The sequence below is a fragment of the Dicentrarchus labrax genome, unplaced genomic scaffold, assembly GCF_905237075.1.
Source record: "Dicentrarchus labrax unplaced genomic scaffold, dlabrax2021, whole genome shotgun sequence".
Lineage (NCBI taxonomy): Eukaryota > Metazoa > Chordata > Actinopteri > Moronidae > Dicentrarchus > Dicentrarchus labrax.
The window spans coordinates 30,416,223-30,428,722 of NW_026136718.1; the positions used below are offsets into that span (position 1 = coordinate 30,416,223).

Below are 12,500 nucleotides of genomic sequence, written 5' to 3' on the forward strand. Positions count from 1 at the left end.
TTGCCAATTTGAGCGATATTCTGATAATTTGGAAGAGCGCCATTTCCTTTCAGATTTCTAGCTATTTGCTTTAACTGGCGGGTTTGGTGGTTATACCAAGGTGCTAGTCTCCTATGTTTTAATAATTTCCTTTTTATAGGAGCGATAGAGTCTAATGTTGATCGTAGTGAGCCTGTAGCACTATCGACAAGATTATCAATTTCAGAGGGACTAAAGTTGTTATAGGACTCTGTTAAATTCAGACATGGCATTGAATTAAACACTGAAGGAATCTCCTCCTTAAATTTAGCTACAGCACTGTCAAAAAAAAATCTGCTGTAGGAAGTTTTCCCTAATGGCTTATAATCTAATAGTATGAATTCAAAAGTTACTAAATAATGGTCAGATAGGAAAGGATTATGTGGGAAGACTATTAAATGTTCAATATCAATGCCATATGATAAAACAAGGTCAAGAGTGTGATTAAAACAATGAGTTGGTTTATTTACACTCTGACAGAAGCCAATTGAGTCTATTAATGATATAAATGCATTACTAAGGCTGTCATTGTCAACATCCACATGAATATTAAAATCACCTACAATAATTACTTTATCTGATTTAAGGACTAAGCTTGATAGAAACTCTGAAAATTCAGATATAAAATCAGAGTACGGTCCAGGAGCGCGGTACACTATAACAAATAGAACTGGCTGCAGTGTTTTCCAGTTTGGGTGAGAAAGACTAAGAACAAGGCTTTCAAATGAATTATAATTTAGTTTAGGTTTAGGGTCCATTAAAACGCTCGAATCATATATAGCTGCTACTCCACCTCCTCGGCCTGTGCCTCGAGGAAAATAAGAAAATTAATAAGGGGGGGGGGGGGGTTTTATTTAAATAAAAATCTTCTTGGTGGGACAAATCGGGTTAAGAAAAAGAAAGTAAATCAATATCATAATCTGATATTAATTCATTCACTAGAACAGCTTTAGAGGACAGAGACCTGATATTTAACAGCCCACATTTCATTCTCTTATTTTGTGCTACTGAGGAGTTGGTTTTAATTTTTATTAGATTTTTATGTTGAACTCCTCTTGTTTTTATTTCTTTAAATAGTTTAGGTGGTCGGGGGGGGGGCCCCGGCCGCTTTGGGGGGGGGGGGGGGGACGTATTTTAAAAAAAGCAGAGGGGAGGGGGTAAGACAGCAGCTTGGCTTCCTGGTCCTAACTCTGGACTGTCAGGTTTTAGAAATAAACTTCGCCATATTTCTAGATAAGAGAGCCGCTCCATCCAAAGTGGGATGGATGCCGTCTCTCCTAATCAACCCCGGGTTTCCCCCAAAAGGCTTCCAGTTATCAATGAAGCCCACATCGTTTGCTGGACACCACCTCAGCCAGCGGTGGAATGACGACATGCGGCTATACATGTCATCACTGGTCACATTGGGGAGGGGTCCAGAGAAAACTACGGTGTCCGACATTGTCTTAGCATAGTTACAATTATTTCATTTAATTCTGAGGGACGGGCGGTTGTCCTCACCGCCTCTTCGTGACCTGCGGATAACAATCTTACTGTATTTACGTTTATCTTTAGCCAGCAGTTTTAAATTTGATTCAATGTCGCCCGCTCTGGCCCCAGGGATGCATTTAACTATGGGCCGCTGTCCCCTAATTCACGTTTTTGACTATGGAGCTGCCAATAACCCTTTATTTTCCCCCTAACAGAGCCACCAATTAACAAGTTGGTTCCTCAGCGGGTGTAGCGCTGCCTAGAGGGGAAAATGTATTAGAAACGTGAAGCGGTTGGTGGTGACCTGTGGGCTTCGCCGTTCTAGTCTTCACTGCCTCACGTCGGGAATTTTAGAATCTACTACTTTCGAACGGCTCCCGCTACCAAGGGGCTGGCTAACCGGAGCGGCATAAAGATATCTCCGTGGTGCGGTGCCGTTCCTCTAAACCACGCCTCCCCTCCAGCCGCAGTAAATAAACTACATTTAATACAGGTACCATTATCTTTAAAGGAGGCAGAGGAATAACTGAACATCTGACACACTGAGCAGGACAGAGGAGAGGGAGAGGGAGAAGCAAAACATAGCTAACTGCTAATGCTAATGAAACTAGAGTGGAGAAAAACTTTGAAAGTAGTGAAAAGTCCCTAAAAGTGGGGAGAAACTAGTCAGTGACTAACCTATTGACTTGGTGGGAATTTCAAACCATGAGTATAAAACCATTCTGAATCCAGTTCACTAACAGGATTTAAGAGCTATGTGCAGCTTTGCAGTCTCAAACAGGCCTGTGTGCATTCTTCTGTGGCTCTGTGGCACCCGTCCTGCTCTTTAAGTGTTCTGTAGGCGCCCTCGACCATTACCCCAAAACTCAGTCACGCTAAAGCAGACCACCTCCATGATAAATACTTTAGCCATTTCTCCCTGTTCACAAAATCCTCCACACAATACTTAAGTCCAGTATTTTACAACCCCTGTATCGCATTTCGAGTTGGACCTGGAGCACTGGCACGCACTGGAAGTTTTGGACTCTGGCAGGCTGTACCTTAGCATGGTGTGTCAAAAAAACAGAGCAAACTGCACTCTTGGGTGGCATATTTCAATATTACCTGACATGTTTGGCAAAAACTCTCGACATTTGATTTTGAGATCAGCTGACACTGAGACTTACACACCATCACTGGCTGTCTGTGCAGGCAACCTCACATTTAAATGGCAAATCATCTGGTCACTTGCTTGATTATTTTTCTTCTTCTGCATACTTCTCTCTTTATTGGAAAATTGTTGGAAAATTCTCTCTAGTGTGTGTTTTATGAAGGGTGTCTGACTGAACAAACAAACCTGACAAAAATATAATAAAATACTACGTTAAGTTCTGGAAAAAAAATACTTTTTCAGATTTTCACGCTGGATGAGCCAACATCAGATTACAGCTGAAACTGTGAGCCTGAAAAACCAGGTCCAAACCTGAGCTGAACCTGCTAAGCCCCGATCAAAACATTCAATTTCTTATTTTTGACTGCTAAATTGCTAATAGTATTTATCAGGAATGGGATTGATCCTTCCCCCAAACCCAAGCAATTATGTAGAAAATAGTCTTCCTCCTAATCCTGGCCCATCGAGTCCCGTCAGGTTTTGCTCAGGCAGCCTGGTATTTGCCCTGAGGCTGCTCCCTCTATCTTCTGTCCTGAATTGGATCAGGTCTGAGTTTGGTTGGTTTCTGCCGCTCTGTCTTCCAAGCCTCTAAGCCAAATATTTTCCCCTCCACAGGTTTCCACTGACAGGCTGTGGGAACCAGGCAAAGCAGTAGCGGCAGCAGGACTCTTATGTCTGTCTGGTCCACATGTTGGTGGAGTCAGATCAAATGTGAAGATGCTTTATTAAAATCAGTCAAGTCAAAAGACCCTTTCTTAACAACTTATGTCAAAAAGAATTCACAAGTAGGATGTTTAACAGTTGATTTTATTCCACAGGATGAAACATTAAACTGTCATAAAGGCCTAATATATTTATTGTGTATTTCAATATATACTGTAATGGAATACTTAAGACGTACAATATGTAATTTCTGCCACTAGGGGGCCTCTCACATTAACAGAAAACTAAGTTTGATGATGTCATGAAGTAACGTTGGATCATGGGAGTTGCTGTCTTCACCACCATTGCCGCCACAGAGGTCTCCTCCTCAACAAATTTTAGTCGTAATGATGTTTAAATCTTTCTGACCAAATTTGAAGTCGAGCTGATCAATTCCCTAGGAGGAGTTTGTTAAAATGCAATGGCGAAAATCACCAGAAATGACCATGGAATCCAAAATGGTCGACTTCCTGTTGGGTTTGAGGTATGGGTCCAAGAGGCTTTTCTGCTTCTTTTATCACGATACAAATGCGTACCGATTTTCGTATATGTCGGCCTCATGCGTCTTGGGGGCTGATTCGGGGGGCCGAGTACAATTTCATTTTGCAAATTTTCCTGACTTTTCGAACATATTGCAGCGGCCAAATTAGCAGTCGAAGCCAGAGCAAATAATAATAATTCCTAGAGATACAATAGGGCCTCCCAGCGGTCCCTGGCTTGGTCCCTAATAATGATAATAATAATAATATCAGTAAAATTAGCAATGGGAGTCAAGCAGGACCATGGCAGCAGACACCACTAGGATCCATGAGAACCTCTGAGACACGCACAAGAACTCCGACGATGAAGTGAAGTTAGTAACATGTATTAATGGGACATGAATGTTTGCATAAAGAGAGGGAGAGGAAAAGAGGAGCTCAGTGCATCATGGGAAATCCCCCGATAGTCTAGGCCTATAGCAGCATAACTAAGGGATGGTTCAGGACTCACCTGATCCAGCCCTAACTATAAGCTTTATCAAAGAGGAATGTCTTAAGCCAACTCTTAAATGTGGAGAGGGTGTCTGCCTCCCGAACCACAACTGGAAGCTGGTTCCACAGGAGAGGAGCTTGGTAACTGAAGGCTCTGGCTCCTGCTCTACTTTAAGAGACTATAGGAACCACAAGTAGCCCAGCATTCAGAGAACACAGTGTTCTAGTGGGGTAATAGGGTACTATGAGCTCTTTAAGATATGAAGGGGTCTGACCATGAAGAGCTTTGTAGGTGAGGAGGAGGGTTTCAAATTCTATTCTGAATTTGACAGGGAGCCAATGCAGAGAAGTTAATACAGGAGAAATATGATCTCTTCTCCTCGTTCCTATCAGTACTCGTGCCACAGAGTTTTGAATTAATTTCACTCCCATAGTTTCTGTTTGGTTTGACCAGACTATTTCTTTCCATCTCTCTGTATTAAAGCTTGAAACTATGTTAGTCCCTCATTTAGTGTCTCTCTTTGTAACTCTGCTTTCCTTCACTTTTTTCCTCCCGCTCTCCTGTTCCCTACGTCTGTCTCTATCTCGCCTCCACTGTATGCACCTCTTCTTCCCTGCCCTCCCTCCTGAGCCTGTATCAATAGGAGTGACAGTGAAAAAAGCAAAATAAAGATGATTTTTTTCCCTTCATCAACAAAAACACACTTCCACAGGAACAGAGGGGGGTTTTAACATGACACACACTTTTACACAAACCGGGCTGCCTACAGAACGCTTTCTGGGGCCTAGGCTCTAGGGGGGCCCAGGGAGGCCAGCAATAATCCTAAATATAAGCAATGATAACCAAATTTTATTTTGAACCAAAATACTAAAAACAACAAAAATAAACATGTTATTTATTGTCACTTTAGTAAAATGAAAATCCCCTCTCCTGAAAATGGTGAGTCTTTTCTTTTTGTACACAACATCAAAAGTGCACTGTGGGCAGCAGGGCATATGACTTGAAAAGTTAACTGTTTTAAACTACTAGCTGATGCAAAAAGTAGCAAAGGGCTGGTAAGGGCTAATAACAATGCAATGACCAACTTTGTTCAGCTCCCAGCCAGGCAGAAGAGATAAACAGGCTAATGTTAAGAGGTAGCTAGGTCAGTGAAGGAGGCACAACCACCTGAGTGTGCCCATGTATGGCACCCCCCACTAAGTCTGCCAGTTTACATGTATGTGTTTATATAGAAGTATGTTTATGTGATCCAGCAATTTCTGTCGGGGGTAAAAAACAATATTTTGCCGTAATTCTGTGCAAACTTTCAAATTTGTAGTTTCCTGCGGGTTTCACCAATCATATCAGTCCCCTGCACAAAATGTGGACCCATACATCACAAAATTACTAGCAATTTAATTTTCACTGGAAGAAGTTGCTTTTTAATTTTAATGAATTATACAAAAAATCTTTCAGGCATGAAATCAGGCATTTAAGGCCACAACAGCACGTTGACCCATTCAGATATTAGCCTACATACATCACTTTGTCAGAATACAGCAAGAGTGAATCAACAATCAACTTGTTCAATGCTCTGACAAACACACATTCACAGAGACAAAAATCAGGAAGCAGCTTCTTTGATGATGTAAATAAGCCATTGCTCCAAAATAATGTTGTGGTAGGAGAGATTACTTACCTGCTTCATGCACAGTATGGATAACCAGCTTACTACAGCCTTACTGACCAGCCAGCTCCTCTGACGCCAGTCACTGTGCTGATATAAAGTGTAACTGCTCTGGCTGATAAACATAATTACATATGTTCATTACATGTCCTCACTAAAGCATCTAAAGGTATATGAGAATAGCTCAGAGTGGGACATCAGCCTGAGGGAGCACAACAATTATATCACACCACTCTCACACAAACACACTTGATGTTCGTGGCTTCATGCATTTTGACTTTTGTAATCCCTGCACAGGTAATGTGTCCCGACACTGGCTGACAGGTCATTGGCAGCTCTCCCATGTTTCTGCCTTTGTAGTCAGCTGCAGCTCTTCTACCTGTACAAGCTGTATTTTTATCACCTGGAACAAAATAATTGACGTAGCATCTTAACTGGATCACTGTGTTCTTCCAGCATAGGATTCTCCCTCAGGTGCAAATAGCTGCTAGATGACTTGATCACATGATCTTTTTTAGGTCACACATTCAGGTACATTTCCTAACACAGTGGTATGCCCATAAAGTTTACCACAGTCAATGAGGTGTGTATTATGAATTTGTTCCTCTGTTTGATGTGAAACCATTAGGCCTGCTGTTCACTGATGGCTATTTGGTGATCACATACGTTGTGCTGTTTATTGTCACACGATCAGAATCCTAAACACAAATACATCTTAAAAAATCTAAATAGTCTGAAAGTATTAATGACAATTGCAGTAATTCTTCTTGCAACCTTTGCCATATGTTTTCATCTCAGCCATATCTTAACATATTCAGGCTGCTTTATGAAACTTTGTCATAACATTGTTTTTTTGTTTTTTTTAAAAACCTGCCAAATCAGTTCACTACAAACACAAAGAAATTCAGTCCTTTTCAGCCAAATCTTTTACTAACATGACAACCTTTTGTTAACTTCTTTTAGTAATTTACAAACTTTGCTTATACAGTAAAACATAAAATGAATTCACAGCAGCCATTTTGCCATGAAATAGTAGGTAAATGGACCTATACAGCGCCTTTCTAGTCTTCCGACCACTCAAAGCGCATTTACACTACATGACACATTTACCCTTTCACACACATTCACGGCAATCAAACAGAAACTAACTCATTCATACACCGATGCATGGCATTGGCAGCAATTCAGGGTTCAGTATGTTGCTCAAGGATACTTTGACATGAGGTTGGAGGGGGATTGAACCACTAACCTTCTAATTAGGGGACGACCTGCTCTGCCTCTGCGCCACAGCCGCACAAGTAATCAGTAACAGTAATCACAGGTGTTACCAATGATACTAATTAAGCCTCTGTTCCATCAAGACTATGTTCATGCTTATGCCTTAGTGCCCAATCTTGATTTATTGCTCAGACCTAATTTGTTTTGTTTAGCTGTTCACATTTCTTTTTTTAAATGTGGCCCATATCAGAATCCTAATCTGGGCAGCTGTGGCTCAGAGGCAGAGCAGGTCGTCCACCAATAGGAAGGTTGTCGGTTCGATCCCCGGCTCCTCCCACCACAGCTCGAAGTATCCTTGCTCACAAAGTATCCGTAAGAAAGATACTGAACCCCAAATGTCTCCCGATGCTGTGCATCGGTGTATGAATGCGTTAGTGTCTGTTGGATGGGCTTTGCCCATCACCGAGTGAATGCGTGTGAAAGGGCAAATGTGGCATGTGTTGTAAAAGCGCTTTAAGTGGTTGGAAGACTAGAAAGGCGCTATACAAGTACAGGTCCATTTACCATAACAATGAAAATTAATGGAGTGATTCCAAATAATGTTGCCTAAGGGAAGCATATATAAGATGAATAGAACTGGCCAAAGCACAGAACCTTGTGGAACTCCATGACTAACTTTAGAGTTTATGGAGGATTCATCGTTAACATGTGCAAACTGATAACGATCTGATAGATAGAACTTACTTAGCTTAGTGTGGTTCCCTTAATGCCAATTAGATGCTCAAGTCTCTGTAATAGAATATGATGGTCAAGGGTGTCAAATGCAGCACTACGATCTAACAATACAAGTACAGGACAAGTCCATTGTTGGAAACAATTAAAAGATCGTTATTAACTCTAACCAGTGCTGTCTCTGTGCTATGATGAACTCTAAATCCTGACTGAAAATCCTCATAGCGTGGGCTTTTTAAAACTGGGTTTATTACAGCTACTTTAAAAGGACTGTGCTACATAACCTGACAATAAAGAAAGATTGATCATATGCCAGCCACAAGTGCCAGCTAAGAATAAGAGTTATTTAAGCAGCCATTTAAGCAATTATTGAAGTTAATTGATGCAGATTGATTGCAGAAAAACAATCTAAGAGTAAATCTGATTTTACATTTGTTAAAATTCAGAGACAGTGATACCTGTTGAGGGCAGTTGGTGCTTAATTTTTGTCTCTAATTGTAATAATTCTATAATAAAAGAAGCTCATAAAGTTGTTACTACTGAGGGTTATTGGGATACAAGGCTCAATAGAGCTGTGACTGTCAGCCTGGCTTCATTGCTGAAGAGGAACCGGGGGTTGTTCTTGTTTCTTCTATTAGTGTTAAATAACAGGCTGCTCTGGCATTACAGAGGGCCTTTCTATATATTTTAAGACTGTCTTGCCAAATTGATGAATGTGATTCTAATAGTTTGGAATAGCACCATTTCCTTTCAGATTTACGCGCTTTTTGTTTTAATTGGTGGATTTGGTGATTTGGAGTCCTCTGTTATATTCAGACATGGTATTGAATTAAACACTGATGAATCTCCTCCTTAAATTTAGCTACAGCACTGTCAGATAGACATCCGCTGTAGGAAGTTTTGCCTAATGGCTTGTAATCTAGTAATAGGAATTCAAAAGTTATTAAATAATAGTCAGATAAAAAAGATTATGTAGGAAGACTATTAAATGTACAATATCAAGCCATATGATAGAACGAGGTCAAAAGTGTGATTAAAACAATTGGTGGATTTATTTACACTCTGACAGCTAATTAAATCTAATAATGAGATTAACGCATTACTAAGACTGCCATTTTCCGTAACCAAATGAATATTAAAATCACCTACAATAATTGCTTTACCTGTTACCTGAGGACTAAACTCAGAGAAGAAAGAAAGAAGAGAAAGACTAAGAACAAGGCTTTCAAATGAATTATAATTTAGTTTAGGTTTAGGATCAAGTAAAAGGCTTGAATTATATATGGCTGGTACTCCACCTTCTCGGCCGGTGCCTTGAGGAATGTGAGTATTAATATGTATTAATATTTCAGCAATGTGAGCTACAGTAACTAGTCTGCTGAGCATGTAGGGAGCTATGGCTGGCCTGTGTGGTCTGATGCATGACTCTGTCGCATGACTCTGTCGCCGCTCCACCACTTTTCCTCCATTGGACCACTTTTGATAGGTACTGACCACTGCAGTCCAGAAACACCCCACAGGAGCTGCAGTTTCGGAGATGCTCTGACCCGGTCATCCAGCCATCAATTCAATTTCAATTCAATTCAATTTTATTTGTATAGCGCCAATTCATAACAGAAGTTATCTCAGGACACTTTTCAAATAGAATAGGTCTAGACCGAATTCTTTAAAACATTATTTACAGGGACCCAACAGTACCACCATGAGCAAGCACTTGGCGACAAGGGCAAGGAAAAACTGCCTGTTAAAAGGCAGAAACCTAGGACAGATCATTCGGCTCTAGGTGGGTGGTCGTCTGCCTCGACCAGTTGGGGTGAGAGAGAGAGAGAGAGAGAAAGAGAGAGAGAGAGACAGACAGACAGACACACAGCAACAACAGTATTGGCAATGGCAATCTAGCAGGACCATGGCAGGAGGCTAAGAACCTGCGAGACGGGAAAGCACAAGAACTCCGGGGAAGAAGTGAAGGTAGTAAAATGCATTAATGGAACATGAATGAGTGCAGAAAGAGAGAGGAAGAGAGGAGCTCAGTGCACCATGGGAAATCCCCCGATAGTCTAGGCCTATAGCAGCATAACTGAGGGATGGTTCAGGACTCACCTGATCCAGCCCTAACTATAAGCTTTATCAAAGAGGAATGTCTTAAGCCTACTCTTGAATGTGGAGAGGGTGTCTGCCTCCCGAACCACAACTGGAAGCTGGTTCCACAGGAGAGGAGCTTGGTAACTGAAGGCTCTGGCTCCTGTTCTACTTTTAGAGACTATAGGAACCACAAGTAGCCCAGCATTCAGAGAACGTAGTGTTCTAGTGGGGTAATAGGGTACTATGAGCTCTTTAAGATATGAAGGGGCCTGACCATGAAGAGCTTTATAGGTGAGGAGGAGGATTTTAAATTCTATTCTACATTTTACAGGGAGCCAGTGCAGAGAAGCTAGTACAGGAGAGATGTGATCTCTTTTTCTAGTTCCTGTCAGTACTCGTGCTGCAGCGTTCTGAATTAATTGGAGCGTTTTAATGGACTTATTGGGACAACCTGATAATAAAGAGTTGCAGTAATCCAGCCTTGAAGTAACAAATGCATGGTTTAGTTTTTCTGTATCTGTCTGTGATAGTATGTGTCTAATTTTTGTAATATTACGTAAATTAAAGAAGGCAGTCCTAGAGGTCTGCTTCATGTGGGAGTTAAAAGACAAATCTTGATCAAAGATAACTCCAAGATTCCTGACAGTGGTGCTAGAGGCCAAGGTAATGCCATCTAGAGTAACTATATCTTTAGACAGTGAGTCTCTAAGGTTTTTGGGGCCAAGAACAAGAATTTCGTTTTTTTCTGAGTTTAACATCAGAAAATTGCAGCTCATCCAGGATTTTATGTCCTTAAAACATGTTTGTAATTTAGATAATTGGTTAATTTCATCGGGCTTGATCGATAGATATAACTGCGTATCATCTGCATAACAGTGAAAGTTAATGGAGTGATCCTAATAATGTTGCCTAAAGGGAGCATATGTAAAGTAAATAGTATTGGTCCAAGTACAGAACCTTGTGGAACTCTATGACTAACTGTAGTATTTATTGAAGATTCATCGTTAACATGTACAAACTGCGAGCGATCTGATAAATATGACTTAAACCAGCTTAGTGCGGTTCCTTTAATGCCAATTTGAGTCTCTGTAAAAGAATATTATGGTCAATGGTGTCAAATGCAGCACTGAGATCTAATAATACAAGTATAGAGACAAGTCCATTGTCAAAAGCAATCAAAAGGTCATTATTAACTTTAACCAGAGCTGTCTCTGTGCTATGATGAACTCTAAATCCTGACTGAAAATCCTCAAATAAACTATGGTTATGTAGAAAGTCACACAACTCTTTGACGACAACCTTCTCCAGAATCTTAGAGAGGAAGGGGAGGTTAGAGATTAGTCTATAGTTGGCTAAAACCCCTGGGTCAAGAGTGGGCTTTTTAAGAAGGGGTTTAATTACAGCTACTTTAAAGGACTGTGGTACATGTCCTTATAATAAAGAAAGATTAATCATATCCAGTAAAGAAGTGCCAATTAAGGGAACAACTTCTTTAAGCAGCCTAGTTGGGATCGGGTCTAATAGACAGGTTGATGACTTCGATGAAGAAATGATTGAAGTTCACTGATGGAGATCGATAGCAGAAAAACAGTCTAAATATATATCTAAGTTTATATTAGCAAAAGTCCCTGAACTAGGAGAGCCACTGATAACTGTTGATGGCAGTTGGTAATTAATTTTCTCTCTAATAGTAATAATTTTATTATAGAAGAAGCTCATGAAGTCATTGCTACTTAAGGTTATGGGGATATGTGGCTCAATAGAGCTGTGGCTCTCCGTCAGCCTGGCTACAGTGCTGAAGAGGAACCTAGGGTTATTCTTATTTTCTTCTATTAGTGCTAAGTAATAGGCTCCTCTGGCATTGTTATGAATTGGCGCTATACAAATAAATTGAATTGAATTGTTACTGTGGTCATGGGGGATACGGGCTGTGGAGGAAAAGGGTGGGGTAGCCAGGGTTTGAGTTGAGGAGGGCGGGGTAGCCAAGGTGTGAATGGGGTACCTGAGGTGGAGGGGGTTTGTGAGTCAAACCTATTGAAGAACAGGTTTAGCTTGTTGGCACGTCCCTTTGTCCCCCTCCACTGAACCTACTGACCCCCCCCACACCTCTCTTGTGCTGGTCTGCTGCAGCCTCGCTTCTATCCTGTTCTTGTAACAGTTCAACTCCCTCCTATGCTCCCTTGGAATGTCTTTCTTGGCATCTTCATCTCCTGCCATGAAAGCCATCTTCTTTCTGTTCAACAGGGCTTTGATGTCTCTGTTGATCCATGGCTTGTTGTTTGGGAAATAGCGAATCCTGTTGGTGGAGATAACGCTGTCCTCACAGAACCTGATGTAGTCTGTGACACACTGAGACCCTCAATGTCGTCTCCGTGGTCTTCCTGGACCAATTCCCAGTCGGTTGTCCTGTAACACTCCATCAAGGCCTCCTCTGCCTCCACCGACCACTGCTGCACAGTCCTGGTGGTGATGGACTGTCTCCTCCTAACA

The 12,500-nt window shown here is 41.2% G+C and overlaps 1 protein-coding gene and 1 long non-coding RNA gene across 2 annotated transcripts in view; both read right to left on the reverse strand.

The window, feature by feature from the left end:
* The window catches only part of LOC127350835 (uncharacterized), a 14,106-nt gene extending 3,601 nt beyond the window's left edge, over nucleotides 1-10,505 (reverse strand). Inside the window, exon 1 of the long non-coding RNA XR_007880646.1 lies at nucleotides 9,854-10,505. This is a non-coding gene — a long non-coding RNA (uncharacterized LOC127350835). The remainder of the gene's footprint in view (nucleotides 1-9,853) is intronic.
* Nucleotides 10,506-11,381: 876 nt separating this feature from the next.
* LOC127350821 (uncharacterized) overlaps nucleotides 11,382-12,500 on the reverse strand; it is a 123,310-nt gene continuing 122,191 nt past the window's right edge. The window contains exon 2 of the mRNA XM_051377846.1: nucleotides 11,382-11,538. The gene's annotated coding sequence lies outside the window, so the exon portion shown is untranslated. The remainder of the gene's footprint in view (nucleotides 11,539-12,500) is intronic.